The sequence below is a fragment of the Theobroma umbraticum genome, unplaced genomic scaffold (assembly GCF_002168275.2).
Source record: "Theobroma umbraticum cultivar Fairchild unplaced genomic scaffold, ASM216827v3 scaffold_86.0, whole genome shotgun sequence".
Taxonomy (NCBI): domain Eukaryota; kingdom Viridiplantae; phylum Streptophyta; class Magnoliopsida; order Malvales; family Malvaceae; genus Theobroma; species Theobroma umbraticum.
In genome coordinates, this window is record NW_018397263.1 from 4,933,369 (window position 1) to 4,939,165 (window position 5,797).

The window sequence follows — 5,797 nt, forward strand, 5'->3', positions numbered from 1 at the left end:
AGTATAACATTTAGACCAACATTTACTTGTATGTGATCTTGTGATTAAAAATATTATTGTAAAGCAATTGAAAGAAAAGAATTTATTTTATTATTATAATTTTTGAGGTTATTTTTAATATTTTATAATATTAATTTATTTAAAAAATACAACATAAATAAATATGTACAAACAAAAAAAAATTGTTGAGTTCAGTTTTTGGAAACCAAACCGAACTAACCAAATTAGTTTGGTTTCAGTTAGTTCGGTTAGTTATATATTTTGGTTCAGTTTCGGTTATTTTTAAATAAGAGTTCGGTTAGTTCGGTTATTAGATATCCAATAACTGAACTAACCATTTGCACACCCCTAATCAGAGCCTATTGTGTGAAATTATGACCCAAACAAGTTAGCGCTTTTGTTGCTTGCAATTAATAGATCATTTTGGTATAAAACTATTCTCTTAACTTGTACTGTAGAGATAGGAATTGAATAATGATATTTAGGGTTTGGACATAGAACTCAAAAATCTAGTTCTTGATGATTAATCTTGGTTTTGTAGTTTTTGGAGTATTTTGATGCATGGTTTTGTAAAATTAGGGTTTAATTAAGATTTGGTAATTTTGATTACATTAAAATGAGCTTAAAAATCATAAAAATAAAAAAAAATTCAAACTAGACCCAAACGAGTTGGACCTTGCTCTAGTCGGGTCGAGTCAACCTAATAGAAGGTAAGAGAAGCCTTAGTTTGTTCTTTGTATAAAGCCCATGCGCATAGGGCAACGTGTGTGGGAATAAAAAAGTATGAGTTTGGCCCCATTTTTCTAGTAATCATAGAATTTAATTTTAGATATTTTTAGATTTTTTTCAAAATTTTATGTCCTTAAAAATAATTATTATTTAATATTTATGCATTTTTATGCATGCTCATATTTTTTTAATTTATATGCATGCATTCTTTGAATTTATTTTATTAGGACATATTTTGACATGCCAAGAGCTTGTTCGCAATATGTTTTCTCCTTAGATTAACCTCCAAACATTTGTGCTCTTGGTTGCAATTATGTGCATAATTTTAGAGAATTATTTAAGTTCAAAACATTAAGTTTTAATGCAACTTATACTATTTAGGATCAAATGAGATACATCTAGACTTAGTATCTTAGTTGGAATAATCCATGGCATACATTGAGTTAAGTATGCAAATTAAGGATTTTGGGAAAATTGTAAATTCCCGGTTTGAGAAAATTTTTTGTTGATTGATTTAAGTGCTTGGCTGCAAAGTGGCTCTTTTACTAAAATTGATAGATTATTTTTTTGAGCAAAAGGTTACGAGATGGTCTTTAAAATGCTTTATACAATTGCCTGCCCAAAGGGATTATTACGTGAGGTAATTTAGAGTGGGACGCGAAGCATTATGGTTGAGAGTATACCGATCTACAAGGTCTGTCTGCCCACAAGGGATAGGTTTTTTGAAAAGTAAGATATTCTCATATTAGATTTATGTGAAGAATGCCTATCAACATATCATGCTCTCTGCCCAAAGGGGAATCTACGATGATGCACCTAGACTCTAGTTATTTTTTAGTACATCATGGACTGTTGCTAATTGTTTTGCCTATTAACTAATAGTTGCATTTCTTGTTTTCAACAATGACTTTTACTATGAACAACAATCAAGCTATTGTTGAGATTCTTAATGACCTTAATTATAAAACATGGAATGAAAATTTGTATTTTACCTTGGTCATGAGTAATATAGACATAGCGTTGTGTGTTGATATGCATACGGCCCTTACTGATGAGAGTACCAATGAACAAAAAGAGTTCTTTGCTAAGTGGGATAAAGTGAATCACATGTGTTTGCATGCCATTAAAAGAACTATTTCTGAGCCTTTGTTAAGTGGGTTGCAGCAGATTGAAATTGTTAAAGAACTTTATGAGGCTATAATTGAAATATACCAAAAATCCAATAATTCAGAGGTTGGGAATCTTATGAATGAGCTTTTGAGTATGAGATATGATAGTGTTAGAGAAGTTAGGAATTTTATCATGAAATGGTCCACATTTATACCAAATTGGCTTTCTATGAGATCACCTTTCCTAACAAATTCATTGTCCATCATGCCCTTAATTCCTTACCCATTGAGTTTACCCAAATCAAAACTACCTATAATGTTGTGAATAAGGTTTGGAGTGTCAATAACCTTATCTTCAAGTGCATGTCTGAGGAAGAAAAAGTCAAGAAAGAAAAGAGCAATAATGCTTTGCTTACCATTAATTCCAAACATTACTATTGGAAGAATTTTAAGAAACATATGACGATTGTGTCAAATTCTCCTAACTAGGTTTAGGACAATAAAAGGCAAGGTAATGGTCAGACTAAAAGGGTAGAAGGCCCTAAAGCTGTCACAAAGACAGATGTTAAGTGCTTTTTTCTGCAAGAAGAAAGATCACATGAAAAATGAATGCCCCAAATATAAGTTTTGGTTAGAGAAAAGGAGTAAACAATAAGGCAAGTCACTAACCCTAGTTTGTTTTGAATCCCATTTTGTAAGCGTACCACCAAATTTGTGGTGGCTTGATAATGGTGTAATTGTTCATGTTCTTGTTACTATTACTTTGCAAGGATTCACAAGCAAACAAAAGGCAAGTAAGAGAGAGGCCAAGCTTAGAGTTGGAAACAATACCAAAGTAAATGCCAGTCATGTAGGAACCATTGGTTTAAATTTAGAGTCTGGTTTTGAACTTGTTTTAGAAAATGTTTTTCATTTACTAACATTTAGATGAAATTTGATTTCAATTTCTGTTATGGATAAACTTAGTTATTATTTTCGCATTGATAATGGAAAAGTTGACTTGTTTTTAAATTATAAAATCATTGAAGAGTTTAAGCTTAGTTGATCATTTGTATAAATTATGCTTAGTCTCTAATAATGAATATATTTGCATGAATGTTGAAAATACTATGTCTAAAATATCTTTTATTAAATAAAACTCTTCTTCATTGTGGCATAAAAGATTGGGTCACATTTCTAATGAGAGAATTGAAAGATTAATAAAAGATGGCATTTTACCTTATCTTGATTTTCAAAAGTTAGACACTTGTGTCGATTTCAAAAGTTAGACACTCGTAGTAACAACATTTTGAAAATTGTGCACATTGATATTAATGGATTTCTTACGCCCACCTGTGTGGTAACAAGTACTTTGTTACCTTCATTGATGGCTTTTCTTAATTTGGTTATCTTTATTTGATTGATGAAAAATCTGATGCTCATATAAAATTCAAAATTTTGAAAACTGAGGTAGAGAAACAATTATGGAAAGTTATCAAAATTGTTAGGTCTGACTGAAAAGGTGAGTGTTATGGCAAACATGGTACAATTGGACAGCACATGGGACCATTTGCTAAACACTTACAAGAGTGTGGAATTTTTGCCCACTATTTCATGCTTAGTAATCTTGAAAAAAAATGGTGTGGCTGAAAGGCAAAATCGCACTTAAGGAAATGATAAGGAACATGATGAGTAGAATTAACCTTCTAGAGTCTCTTTGGGGTAATGCTATTAAAATTGCTTTGTACATTCTTAACAAAGTACCTAATAAATCTGTTCCTAAAACACTTTTGAGTTGCAGATAGGTAAAAAACCTAGTTTGTACCATTTTTGTGTTTAGGGATGTCATGTAAAAGTTAGAATTTATAATCCTTTTGAAAAAAAACTAAACCCAGAATTACTCGTTACAATTTCATAGGTTACCCAAACCATTATAAGGGATATGGGATCTTTTTTACTACACATGAAACTAAAGTTGTAGAATCACAAATAGCAAAATTTCTGGAATTGGATGTTACTGATGGGGATATGATTGACATTGTTGATGGTAATGAGCTTATCAGACATGTAATCATTCCTCAGCCATCTTTACAAGGTAGTGTAGTACTTGTTGCCATTGAAAAATAAGATCCTGGGCAACATGATGCAACTTTTCCTCCTCAAGATCTTATTCTTACTCCCATTGATGTTCATCTTGTTCAGAAAATTGAGGTTGAAGTGCCCTTGAGATCTTCTAGGTAAAGGAAATTTGTCATTTTTAATGATTACGTGGCTTTTCTTGGAGAGAGTGATTATGATATCAATCATTTAGTGAACCCTATGACTTTCAGTAGTGCCAGTAATTGTTTCCAATCTACTATATAGACAGATACAATGAAAGATAAGATTAGTTCTATGGGTTAGAATGGTGTTTGGAAACTAGTTGAACTCCTAAAGAGATGTTGGCTGATTGGTTGTGTATAAGACTAAGAAAGATATTAAAGGAAGACTTGAGAGGTTTAAGGTCAAGTTAGTGGCAAAAGGATTACCTCAAAAAGAGGGAGTAGATTATAATAAGACTTTTTCGCTGATGTTTTCCAAGATTTTTTTTCCAATCATAATGCCCTTGGTAGTACATTTTGACTTAGAACTTCATCAAATGGATGTGAAAATAGCTTTCTTGAATGGTAAGCTTGAAGAAGAGGTTTATATGGTACAACTTGAAAGACTTCAAGAATCAAAATGTGAAAGCTTGGTGTGCAGACTTCGACAATCCATTTATGGTCTGAAGCATGCTTCCAAACAATGGTATTTGAAGTTTGATGAGGTAATTACTTCAATAGGTTTTGAGGAAAACAAGATTGGTTAATGTATATACCTTAAGATTAATAGGAGTAAGTACATTTTTCCTGTACTATATGTGGATGATATCTTACTAACTAGTAATTATGTTGGATTGTTGCATGAAACTAAACAATTGTTCCCTAAGACTTTTACATGAAAGATCTTGGTGATGCCTCATTTGTATTCGAGATTGAAATAGGCAGAGATAGATCTCAAAATTATTGGGACTTTCCTAAAAGGCATATATTGATCATGTGCTCAGCATATTCAACATGTAAAACTACAAGGCTAGGAATGCACCTGTTGTGAAAGGTGATAAGCTGAAGCTTAGGCAATATCCAAAAAATTATTTGGAGAGAGAATCCATAAAAGTCATACCTTATTCTTATGTAATTGGGAGCTTAATGTATGTACAGGTTTGCATTAGGCCAGACATAGTTTTTGTAATGGGAGTTCTTAGTAGACATCTTTCAAACCCTGATTTAGATCATTAGGTTGCTACTAAGAAATTGATGAGATACTTACAAAATACTAAGGATTATATGTTGGTGTACAGGAAGGTGGATAATCTTGAGATTGTTGGCTATATCAATTTTGACTTCGTTAGTTATCAAGATGACATGAGGTCCACCTTAAGGTATATTTTTATGTTGGTTGAGGGAGTTGTTTCCTAGAAAAGTGTTAAGTAGACACTCTTAGCTTCCTCTACTATACAAGCTGAGTTTGTTGCTTGTTATGGGGTTGCTACATAGGCTATTTGGCTTAGAAATCTTATTTTTGGGTTGGGCGTTGTTGATTCCATCTCTAGACCTTTTAAGACCTATTGTTATAATAGGTTTACTGTATTGTTCATTATGAACGACAAAACCACTAGTGGGTCTAAACATTTGGTGATTAAATATCTAAAGGTTAGGGTTTTTGTTAAGAATGGTGGCATTGTTGTTGAACACATTGATAGTGATGACATGTTGGTTGATTTTTTAAATAAAGGGTTAAGACCTACAATGTTTAGTAGACATATTAAAAGAATAGGTATCTTAAGGTCTTTTGATGTGTTTGGTTAGGAGTATGTTATTTATGTTTTTTAAAACTCTGACATCATAGTTTATATTTATGTATAGACCCTTTCTGTGTGTTTAAACATCCATGAGTTATTT